This window comes from Poecilia formosa, unplaced genomic scaffold (assembly GCF_000485575.1).
Source record: "Poecilia formosa unplaced genomic scaffold, Poecilia_formosa-5.1.2 Scaffold69, whole genome shotgun sequence".
NCBI lineage: Eukaryota > Metazoa > Chordata > Actinopteri > Cyprinodontiformes > Poeciliidae > Poecilia > Poecilia formosa.
In genome coordinates, this window is record NW_006800008.1 from 1605173 (window position 1) to 1618090 (window position 12918).

Genomic DNA, 12918 nt, shown 5'->3' on the forward strand with positions numbered 1-12918 from the left:
GAAGACTAATTATCACAAAGGGAGCTGAATTTAAACTAACACAGAACAGAACACAAGAACAAACCAAAAACTAAACACAAAGGAATAAACTAATATTACATCACCTTTCTAACAATAAAGGTGTCTTGCCAAAGGTGGCAATATCTCTTGAAAATAAAAGAACAACAAGGAAATGATCAAAAAGCAAATGGAAACCAAAAAAACCCACAAGGATTTTCACACTTTCTATGTTGAGTTGTCTTTGACTTGATGCTGCGGTAAAACACGTTTTCCAAGGTTCCACAATGGATCTTTAACTACAAATATACAATTTCAATCAGTGAAGACATATTTTTCCTATTTATTTAAATGTAGGTAACTGTGTTTCAAGCACAGTTAAGATAATTTATTATAGTGCCTAAAACAGCACTGTTATTTTATACGATTAAAAATTAGTCAGACAGATTCTTAACATCCTGGATTAATCATGGCATCATTCCTACTACTTATTAAGAAGCACTTTAACAAATTCTGACACCCAGTACATTTCAGGATTGTATAAGAATATTTGGCAAACTTAGAAATCTTAAGTTATGCCACTAAATATTTTCTCTTGGGAAAAAAAGACAGTGAATTTCTTCTGTGGTGCTTTTAAACCAATAAGAAATGAATTTCCAACACAACGTCCTGGTAAATATAGACAGGAATCTGCAGTGTCAAAACAGCTTTGCGAAATGTGTGCATAGGACATTATAAATAGAAACTTGCCTCATTCATTTTAGATCAGAGAAAAACATAAAAGCCTCTGAGAAGGTGATGTATTGCCTGTGGCATATTTGTTGCAACCTTAAAGGGCTACAATTGGAAACTTCACAGGCAGGAATGTGAGGGATCCCTGCTTCTGTGCAGCTCCATGACCCTGTGCATTGAAATAAAACAAGATCGGGCAACAGCTTTTGAAAGAAGAGGCTGTTTAAGTGGACTGAGAGCCTCAAACATGGGTTCCCCAGGAGGAAGTTTCTGAATGAATCAAATGTTAACAGCACTTTAATGAGAGAGATTCTGAGCAGTCCCAGTCACACCTAATTTAGTTTTTTTTTTTTGGAGTAACTTGCGGTTATCGTTCCAGGAGTTATCAATTATGAATTATGCAAATATCTTTGTACTTTTCAATCTATTTTCCTAAGAAACATTTTGACATGTTTTGAGACAAATGTTAGAGTAACAACCCAGCAAGGTCTTATTGTTCGCATATTTCGGGGAGCCTGCACTGCCAGTTGTGGGACGTGGATTTCGTCAAGGAGATTTTGAAGCAACGTTGGTAGAGAAATTAATGTCAGTTAATGTTTGCCCCAATAAACCTCACAACACTGCATGATATTTAAATGCAGATGATGCAGTTAATTAACAACATCTTAGAAGTAAGTTAATTATTTTCTATTTGTTGTTTTCTGTTGTGTGTTAAGAGTTTTAGCCTCATTGAGACATTTTACCTTGGATAATTAGAAATCTACACATAAAAAATGTCTTATTTTTACACAATTACTGATAGTGCACACATTTTACATACAGATACAATCATTCAAAACCTCTGCCCTTGCTCAAAAAGTATTGAACGTTTTGGAATGTACACTACATCATAAATGGTAAATGCAGTGGATTATTTTGTTTTAGGTTTGAATTATTCAGAAGTGCACACATTTTTATGAAGCATTTTATGTTATGAGCTTGCCAAGCGACATTAGAGAGTTCTCTTGAGAGAGGATTTTAAATCTGTGTCTTGTCAAAATGAACTATTACCTTCTATGTTGCTGTAAACAACTGCTAGCACAGCTTCTTATTCAGTTTCCTACTAAAACAAAAAAAACACACTCGCATGCAATTAAGATGACAATGAATAAGGAGTGACGATGAATAAAGAGGATTACAAATAGAGAATGGTTTCAAATTAAGTTTCATGTGAGATCAAAATCGACCTTTATCATCCTGTGGCGATCTTAACACATCTTTGAGATTAATAGAGTCTTGTCCCTGCTGTGCAACGACTGTGTATTCTCTCCCCAGGGCTATCCTGTGCATCCTGAGCCTGATCATAAATTTACCGTCAGTGCCAAGGGGTTGACGCTTCAGCTGTCAGGAAGAATCATGGCGTTATCTGGGGAAGAAACTCAAACTGGAGGATCCGGCTTCTTTTGGAAAAAGGAGTCAGAGAGGAGTGCAGAAAGTGTAAATCAATCTGGAGTTCAGTGAGGCACAAAGCTGGCACCTCTGCGTTACAGCTAACGGGCAAAATCTAATACAGTGGAGTCGAGTCAGTATCTGGATCTAAAAAGTCCATATGAAACATGGTCTTTATGCTCATCCAAAGTAAATAAAATTGTCACTCTAAAAAAAAAAGCATAAAACACAGGACAGAAACTTTTTAAAAAGATTTTGCAAAGAAATGAAAAGAAGAATTGGCAAAGTTTTAGAAAGTTATCCTGGCTCTGTCCAAGGATAAAGACATTTGCTAACTGCCACATCTCTGTTTCTCAAATTAACAGGTGCACAGGAAGACACTGTTCATGGGGGGCTTTACCTAAACAATCTGCAAAACCCATTGTTGCAACAGGAGCTTCCCATTCCTACAAATCCACTGAGTGCAGGAACTTTAGCCATGACAGCTATTAATCTTCTGCATTAACGCAGCATCAGCAGCAACTTATAAACTAAAACAATAAGAGCAGTAATTATCTGGCTGAATAGTTTCACAGCGACTGTTTTCCCAGCTGCATCCTGCATAAATTAACATCATTACCTAAAGGCAGTTATAAATAACAGAGCGAGTTTTAAATCTTTGGTGTGGTTTGTTTGGTTTTATCTATGAAGTGGGTATTTTTCCCAATAACCAGACGTCAGCACATTTTAGAATCTCTCGAGTTATAGTCTACTAAATTTTTCCACTTGTGTCTTAAAGTTTATTATAGGAATATTTGAATTCATCACCCTCAAATCCCCCAACCTTCTACCTCTGCAGAAAAACAAAAGTCTTTTGGATGATGTGACTAAGTTTAATGCTGAATCATTCCTTTCTAACAGTGGGTGTATGTTTAGAGGTTGTTGGACTGGAAGGTGAAGAGAAGAATTGAAAATATCTATATGTGAACTTGGATTTCCTAAGAGAAAGCCACACAAATTGCACTCATGTTGGTGATTTCTTTTTAAAATTCAGTTATCTGGGGAAAAAGAAAAGTTAATCTGGTCATAGAAGGACATTAGTCTGCTAATATTTGGGCAGGTTAAAGCAATCTGACAACATGACAGTTGTTTTCCACAAAAATTACCTTGTTCAGGGTCAAAGGGGGTTGTTGAGGCCTTTCCCAGCTGTCATGGTGCTACAGCTGTCATCGGACCGTTGGACAGGTCGAAGGTCCATCACAGGGCTTGTATGACACGGACAGAGAAATTCAAGATTAAAAGAGACTTAAGTTAACAATTTTCTTTCATAACAAAATGCAAAACAACTGCTATTATATAAATGGTTTTAAATCCTGCACCTGCTGGCTACTTCAGATTAGTTTATGATTTTATGCTTTACTGAATTAAATTGTGTATTTTAATTTTTTAAAAATTCTGGTTGTATTAAATTATAAAGAATTTGACTGGATTACATGTAAGTGGATTTAAATTGGACTTGATTGCATCTTTGTTTGTTGTCCTGAAACTGAGGTTCTGCATTCAAATCACATCCGGGATTTGACGATGCATCGAGATTACATTTTCTTGTTGTTGTTTTCTACTGTTGCCAACTTTATGCTCAGTGTGAACAGACGGAGTTCATAAGATGGATCATTTTTTAAGCAGTTGGCATTAAAAACTGAATTCGGCATCAGGATCTAATTTTGATCTCTGCATCTGAATCTATACGATTGATCTGAATAATTTGATTAATGCATTTCAGAATTGCATCTTTTTGTCTTGCAAAGCGCCTTGAGATTACAACAGTGGTGAATGGAATTAAAATGGAATAACAACACTGAACAACAAGTATTTAATACAGGATGTAAAGCTTACATGATGCTGACCAGAATTAATGTAAAATATCTCAGTTAACGTAAAATATTTAAGTTACATTCTCAGAGTATTTTGCAAGAACCTGTTAAAAATGGCAAAAAATTTTTTACCACATTAAACAAATCATATTAGTATCTGCCAGCCAGATGCCAGGGTTCCTTTATCAACTCTCTTTAGCACTTCTCAACGGTTCATGTAAAACCTCCAAGCCTATCAAGTTCTCCAGCATCTTATGCTCTGCATGCACATGTCACGTCCATGTGATTTTTCTCCCTCAGAGGGGTGTTAGAAGCAGGATCCAGTTAGGGCTGCTGCTGACATGGGGGTCACAGAAAGAACTGATAATTAACATGAACTGTAGGACCACCTCAAGCAGGCCCTTCTTCTCCCCCCAACCTTCACCCTGTTCTCCCACCTCACTTTCTACTGTTTCAATCGCCTCCTCCACTCACCCGCTCCCCCCTCCATGTCCTAACAGCATGTCCTGTCTCAGACAGGCTCACTGGGCCGCTGGAGAGGAAACGCTGAGCACCGTGACGGACACACAGCATATAACCCAGCTCCACACCTGGGATATGAATTAGCCAATCAGGGGTTAAGTACTCTGGTCATGGGCCTGATGACAATACTTCACCTGAGATCACACCCTTACGACCTGCAGGGTCACCGGACCTCGGACTCAGGCTGTGAGGAGAGGCCTGCAGAAAGCGGATCATATCTCAATATGGTTATGAATCATAGAAAAAAGGTGGTTCTATAACAGAATGTAAAAAAAGAGGTTTTCCTTATTTCCCTTTTTTCTTAGCCTTTAGGATGCAAAATTAATAAGTGAACCATAGAAATCTTTATCAGTAATTTCCCTTATTTACACTGCCTTTATGCTTGCAAACTTGCACAGCTTCTAAACTAGACAGAGCAGTTTATGCATTTTGTGAACATTTATTTAATAACTGTACAGTTTTTACATTTTCAGAATCTTTCACTCCCTGTGAAGGAATTGATTTTATAATATTAACCAGATGGTCCCTTTTTATGGCCGTGTGAAGCCGTTGGTTTGTGACACATCCGATGGGTTCTTTGTTTCTCGCAAGGAGGCTAAAAACCATGTGTTGAAGTTTAAAGTGGGGTTGCAGGTGTTGTTTTCAGGCTCACTGTCTGACTTAGTGACTTTTACTTTTACATACAAACTGCATGGTAGTGGAGTGCAAAAGGAAATGTGTCTTTCATGCACAGTAAATCCATAAACACAATGTACTTTTGCTGAAAAAACTTGGTTTTTAACAGAATCAGCCTCATATTAGCCGAAAGTCTTTGATTGGAAAATGAAAAAAGCCTTTAATGCAGCTTTTGTCACATTACCAACACAAACTATGATGTACTTTATTGGGATTTCATGTAATCAACAATGGTTAATGGGAAATAAAAACATAATGTATATTTACTTTTGATCTCCTCTACTCTGACACCCCTAAATACTAATAACAATTTCAGTTCAACATCTAACCTGATTAGTAAATGTTGTCCAAGTTTGTCGATATAAATCCAGGTGTTTTGTGAGGAATTTCTTGGGTAACATTACTTAAACAGCCAAATTTATAAAGATTTACCCCAACAGATTTGCGGTGTTACTGCAGAAAAAGCTATAATACATAATACATACACTTTTTGGATTTTTATTTGTACAAATTGTTCATCATTTACCTTCCACTTCACACTTTAAAAAATACATACCTTGTGTGTGTAACATGAATTCAGATAAAATATGATGAATTTTGTTTTAGTAACGTGACAAAATGTATCAGAGTTTTGGGATGCAAATCAGTGTAAACACAATGATAATACTGAGGTATAATAAATATTTACAATCTCCAGCCTTTCACTAATAACTTAAATGCAAGACATGCTTTGATTTTCTCAAAAATGTTGAATACCTTGCTCGGCGTAGTTCAGCGGTAGGGTATCAACAAAAATGATCCCCAGTTTCTGTTCATTAATCATTCTGCCACAGAGCTCAACTACTTAACCTATAACCCTCCTTTTACAGACAGCGGCCTGAAATTATGTGGCAGGAAATGGGAGATTTGATAATATCATGAACTGGATATGCCATTTCCTTCAGCAGAGAAGGTTATCAGTAATGTTTTTAAAACGCTTTAAAACCCTTTGGGCTCCTGGTGCATTTTTGGGCTTTGCCTGAAAATGAGGATTTCATTATCAGCATTAGACCACTTTGGTGGAGACTTAGAAAGTTTACTTTTGTTCCATACACTACCTGAAACTGCCCAATTTCTGTGCAACACCTGCTTATTGTGACAGTCGTTCTGCATGGAGGAGAGCCAAACAAAGCTAAAGTCTTAAGCAAACAAGGACTCCTCATTTTTGGCCAGCAGGAACTAGGAGACAGTATCACAGGTCTCACCGTCTGCAAGATACCATCTTCTAATCTGTTTTGGCTTGGCTTACTCGAACTCACAGACCAGACTCTATGGTGGTCAAGCAAATCAGAGAGAAACTGTCTCTTGAGCTAAGCTAACAGACGGCTCCTCTCACTCGTGCCCTGAGCTGTGTGGTTTAGACCGAAGGCTTGGGTTTCAAAGGCTAAAGAGGAGGAGGTGGGGGACCGATGGCATCTGCCTTCTCTCTGTCGGATGGAGCAAGGATTCTGTTCAAAGGCACAGCGGCTCAAGTGCATCAATTAGCGAGGGAAAGAGCTCGCTAACTTCCCCAATCACTGGCAAACTCTGCGTGACCTCAGAGCATTACATTATGAGGCACGATGATTGTGTTGCACGCTGGTCAGGCAATGTCAATAGCTCTCTTGCAAATGGCCCGGTAGTGATGGAGTGGCTTAAAGGGTTGTTCCTGCAAATGGACATAAAGAATAATAATAACCGTATTTGGTTTTTTTGAAGCCACTCTTAAGGGGTCGGCAGATTTTTCCAGCTGTTCGCGTTTCTGTTGTAATAAACACCGAGAGTGACCCTTTGCAGCTTATCAACTGACATCCAATGGTAATTTAGTTTGGAGTGATCTGAAGGCCACTCCTGATTGATTCTGTCCTCATTCGGGAGAGTGATGGATTAGCCTCTTGCCACTCAGTCAGTTTGGTGTTGTACTCCTGTGCCCGCCAGACAAAGCCACTGATGGGGACTGAGAGGGGTCACTGCCCTTGACCCAGCAACAGATGATAGTAGATCTTTTGTCTAGCCCCGTGAGGTGAGGCATTGACCCCAGTGCTCTTATTGCGTCTGGCCCTCTATCCATCTTATATTAATGCACTTTTTCAAAAGGTAAATATCATGAGAGGCATTTGCTATAAGATACATGCACAAAAAATGGGAAGCCAAATCCAAATCAAAAGAAAAGCGTGCCTTTGATGTCGCAGCCTGTAAATGATATGATGAAGCGTCATTATCAAGAGCATCACGCTGCCTTTGGGAGTCGAGGATGTCGCCAGCGATAATACAAAATGAATCCGGTCATCAGCAAGTGTGACTGCAGCCATGGCAACCCCCATGACAATGATCTACCAATATTATTTTTTCCTGAAGCGTCTGAGCCTAGAACAAAGCGAGTTTTGTTACATTGAAAAAAAAAGACTGCAAAAACAAGAGGAGATCTTTGTTTTGAGGGGGATAAAGTACCCAACTCCAGGAGAAACTAACTGGATATTGATAAATGTCAGTGTTGATGAGCGAGAAGAGTGGCACTGCTGCGCTGTAGAATCGGTTTTATGGGGGTATATCATTAAAACAACAGATGAGGCCACAGAAAGTGTTGAGTGGAGGTAATAATATGATAGCCATGAATACTCATGGGGTTAGGGTAAGAAAATTCAGAATAATTCCCTATATACTGAATTGCTAAAGGCTGGGTTAGTTATGGACGTGCTATAAACTCCAGTATTATTTGAACTTGGTGGCACATTGAGGCATTGGTGAAGCAGACAATGAAAACATTATCTAGCTTAACAATGATGGAGCGCTGATTTTGGAGGCTTTTCAGAGTAAAAGACAAAGAACTGTTAGTTCCAGTTGGGTTTCACTCTGAACAGACTTACACCTCTGGCAGTTAGATAAGATCTAGGATGTTTTTACACACTTTATGCCACATGATTACCATCATAATGTCAAGTCTTCAAGTCAATCTCAACTTGCTTCACCCATATCATCTGTAGCACATTACATTGGACTGGGTCATAAATCAAAAATTTAAACTGCCGCTTGATTTGATCTGAAAACCTTTGAAATGAACACTTCCTTGTTACTCAAGTATTGACCCTTTGCAGGTGACGTCACTGTCTTCAAAACCCCGCCATGTCAGACGTCAAAACGACCTATGCGCTAATGCAAAACCAGTAAAAAAAAAAAAAAACCGCACCTAATATCGCTTTTTTTGTTTTGTTTAATTTGCAGTAAAAATAGTCACAGGGTGCTGAGCGGTCGACTACACAAACAAACAAGGGTGAAAACCAAACTTGCCATTTTATTGTATAGCTTTTAACGAGGAAAGATGCAGGAGCCCTCGGTGTAACCCTGGATTTGCAGCGAACACTTTTTACAAGGTAAGAAGGTTAACGTTCATTTACTTTATAAGTAAGTATGATTAGAAAGATATCAAATATCGCATTATGGCGAAGGTACGCGTCTAACTGTCAGTAACCATGGAAACCACCTTCATGTAGCCTAGCATGTACGAAAAAAAGTGGCTAGCTTCTCGTCTTCTGTACGTTTTTAAGGCAGGTCCGGTTTAACGGTCATTTACTTTATAAGTAAGTATGATTAGAAAGATATCAAATATCGCATTATGGCGAAGGTACGCGTCTAACTGTCAGTAACCATGGAAACCACCTTCATGTAGCCTAGCATGTACGAAAAAAAGTGGCTAGCTTCGCGTCTTCTGTACGTTTTTAAGGCAGGTCCGGTTTAAGAGACGCCGTTTATGACAGTGATATAAATCATGTACTGTGAATTCAGGCAAAGTCGGTAATTTCATCAACACTTCAGGAGGGATGAAGTACGGCTCGGTTTGTGAGCTAGCTGTTTCAAGCTTCTGTCCAGGAGCCCCAAACAGGTGTGTTACGCTCAAAGACAAAGTAGCTTCCCTTGAACAAGAAGAAGACATGAATAAACTGGCAAAAACAACATGGGAAAGTTCTGTTCAATACTCCCGGTTCTCATTTCCAAAGTCCATCATGGCGCTTCGAATGATTAAGTGAAGTATTGCAAATTGGGTCAATATTATGAGTGCATTAGTTCTAAATGAACGCATGAGCAAAACTTCTGTGAAGATGGAGAAACGTATTAAAATATTGAACTTAAAAGATTAATGCATGATATGGACCAAGGAAGCAAACAGTAAACAATAAAAATATAGGAGGATAAGTATTTAGGATTGTGATTCCTCCCAATGAGAAGGTGGTTGATTATTTATTATTTATTAACTTCAGGAGCTGAGCAAAAACTAAAATGCAACTACTTATTTACTAACACAATAGACAATAAATAATAATAATAACGTGGCAGCCAGAAGTTACTGGTCTAAGTCTGTTTACGTTCAGACCACATAGTAAATCATTCAAATTAATTTCCATCCAGTTATTTTTTTGTTTGTATGTCTGTTCTAGCAAGGTCTTTTTCTTTTGTATTATTTAACCTGAATAAAAAGCTTCTTGCAAATGTATCAATATTACCAACATAATTTGACATATCTAAAAACATGGGATCAGAATATCTGTGTCAAATAAACCCAAATGTTTGACCTGGTTATTTACGATCCTTTGACCTTGTGTGAAAGCAGTAAATAAAATGGGATTTAAAATTGATCCCTAGAATGTGGGCCATCCGTACGTGTGTGGCCGCGTAAGAAAATCCCGAGATTCTCACTTTTGACACTCGCATGAATTATTCTCAACAGGTTTTGCCTCCACACCCAAAACCTTTTTGACTTTTTGGACTAACGTTACAATCAAAACAAAGAAGAAATTCATTGACTATTGACGGTTCTGCATCTGCAGGAGATCGACTCAAGCACATGCAGAGTTTTGTCGAAGCACATGTGCATCATCCCAGTTATAGGAACACGGCAGTAAATTGAACATTTTATTTCATGAGGTGGATCTTTGTGGTTGCATTCAGGTCTGAAACAAAATGCAACAAAAAGATACGTACACACATACACACGCGCACACACACACACACACAAGTGGTCAGAATTTGAAGAGCGTACCCAATGTCATGCATTTCACTGGGCATGAAGATCATCACCACCTGTTTTATACTATAAAACATCTTGTATTACTGTTGTGGAAGTTATTGGAGATTGAATTTCATTGTGTGTTTAAAAGTGATGCAGGTGCATACAGGAAAATGGTCAGACGGATGTAGTATTATTGATAGAAGGGCGGCGGTGTAAGTAGTATTCAAGGAGGGATGTTTCACAGTAATCGAAGCCCAACAAATGAAATAACGACTCCAGAAAATGTCTTTTACTAAAAGAAGCTCATCTGCTCTGCATGCAAACAGAACATCAGATGCTGTGAGAAAAAGATTTTTTTTCCAGAGAAAGCCCTTGGCTGAGGTTTTAGTGGATCGTTGCTCTTAATGACTTAATCCAAGTTCAGTCTCAGTGGTCTGAGCTCTTTGTATGTGCATATGAGACTGTGTAATCCTCACAGTGAGATGGGAGCCCAGAGCTGACCTCACTGTTTGGTTTCACAGGGTCTCCGGGGGCCCGGGGAGGTTCTGGGGCCGCTTTTTGCTGCAAGCAGTCTGAAACACTGACATGCAGGCCGGGGTCTACGGGGACCGCCAGTCCCCAGATCTTGTTACCACTGGGTTAGTCACGCTCTGTGAGATTTATGTGTGGAACAGTAGTGAGGGTTTGGGTTGCACAATACCACCAAAGTGTCGCGATGCTAATCCTCGGCAGAACTGAACTTTCCAATGCCAAAGATGTGTGTGTAACAGTTCAGGAAAAAATGTATCAACTTAAACTCAGTTTACTTATTTGCTTCATTCATTACTGCTCTTCAACACAATTCCTCTTGGATTGTATCACTAATGCAATGAATGTAGAGTTTGATTACGTTCCTAAATTGACTTTCTTTCCCCATTGCTTCAAACTGTCTCCATTTGATAAGAAACATATTTCCCTACAGTTCCTTAACAGTTTAGGAAGGTAAAAGAAAATAGTGAGATTCTTGTCGTCACACAGTTCACAAAATTGGAATCTTCATATTTTCTAAATACCAGATATTTCTGATTTTCACAGTGAGGAAATAATTACAGTTTTCCGCAAGCAAGATTATACTTACCAAACCTAGTAAAATGTACGAAACTAGAGGAAAGATTGTCTAAGGTACTGTAATTATTAGACAAATGTGTTCAATACTCTAACGAGAAAACCATTCACTCTCAGTTATTGAGCATTAGAAATGATGTAAGAAATAATTAGGATAAAAAGATGCCTTTTCTCTTTTCATTTTTTAAAAGAATGATGCTGACCTATAGCTGATATCATAGAACAATTTTTGGATAACAATTTCCTCTTAATTTTCAAAAGGTAGAAAAATATGCTATAAATATTAAAACAGTGATTTACTATCAATGTTACTCTTACGGTGGATTGATTTTGGTTGGTGTCACATAGAATGCAACTATGGCCAGGCCCAGTTCTTTTTTCTTAGACAGAATCATCTATTTACTGCCGCTTATTGTGTGCATTTTGTTTGTGTGCATTGTATTGTGTTGATAGAACATAACCTGTGTGATTCTATGCTTTTGGTGTAATTTTTTTGGTGTAATTTTTTCTCGTTTTGCTCATTTGTACATGGTGAAAACTACAACAAAACACATCTCTTAAATGTGGTTTTGTCTCATTTTCAGCTCATCTTTTATTTTAGTTCTTCACAACTTGACAGCCTTCCGTCAAGCTGTTTGGGACATACATGGATTTTCTGTTTGTGATTTTAAACATTGTGCAAAATTGTTTGTTACTGTTATGCCACTAAATCTTTGATATCATCTGGATATTCATCCCAATTTCTAAACAACTTGTGAATGTGGCTGACTTTTACATAACTATTTCATGAAAAAGCCATATTGTTGGCAATGTTTTTCCTTTAGATGCCTATAAAATAACTTCTAGGCTTATTAGTAAACTGTAGCAAGGCAAGAAGAGTTTTGGTGCAAATATATGAAGAATTGTACTGAGCAGATGTTAGAGACCTAAAAATCTATTTTGGTTCATTCTCCTTCCGGACATCCAACACAATTCCTACGTATTCAAATTACATGTAATTAGACAGTTGAGTCTTTTTTGCAGATTTTAGCAACAATCCAACAATAACAGCAAAAAACTTAACTTAAGTTTATGTGAAGACCACACAGCAAGACAAATGGATCTGTGGTGGTCGTTTTTAAAGCAAGCACTTGTCCTGGCTGACATTTGGACAGGCCGCTAGTTAATGTGTTGTTTCACACTGTTTAGCCTTGATAGGGTGGGCTCGTGGTGTGGATGGAGCCAAGCAGGACCACCTCCCTGGTGACTGACCCTGGCTGCTTGGGGCAGTCGAACAGGTGGGACAGGACCCCCGAATACTCAGTCCTGGACCCCCAGCTGGGAGAAGATACTCATCTTCCCTGATGTGTATTTTCAGGTAAATGTTTTTTGATGCATTTAGTTAATTTTGGCCCACAAACCACAGTATCTGCAGAAAGAAGTATCAGCAAATATTGTTGAAACAAAAGCTGAGTTATAACATCTCAGTCTTAATGTGGGAAGTTGTTTTAGCAGCCCTATGCTACATTGCAGAGACATAAGGACTGCACCCCCCTAATACACACACACGCACACACACACACACACACACACACACACACACAC

At 38.5% G+C, this 12918-nt stretch overlaps 1 long non-coding RNA gene across 2 annotated transcripts in view; it reads left to right on the plus strand.

Moving 5' to 3' along the window:
- The first annotated feature begins 8551 nt into the window (after positions 1–8551).
- Positions 8552–12918, plus strand: part of LOC107836598 (uncharacterized) — a 30560-nt gene continuing 26193 nt past the window's right edge. For both annotated transcript variants that reach the window (XR_001662535.1, XR_001662534.1), the window contains exons 1-2: positions 8552–8596; positions 12523–12691. This is a non-coding gene — a long non-coding RNA (uncharacterized LOC107836598). The remainder of the gene's footprint in view (positions 8597–12522; positions 12692–12918) is intronic.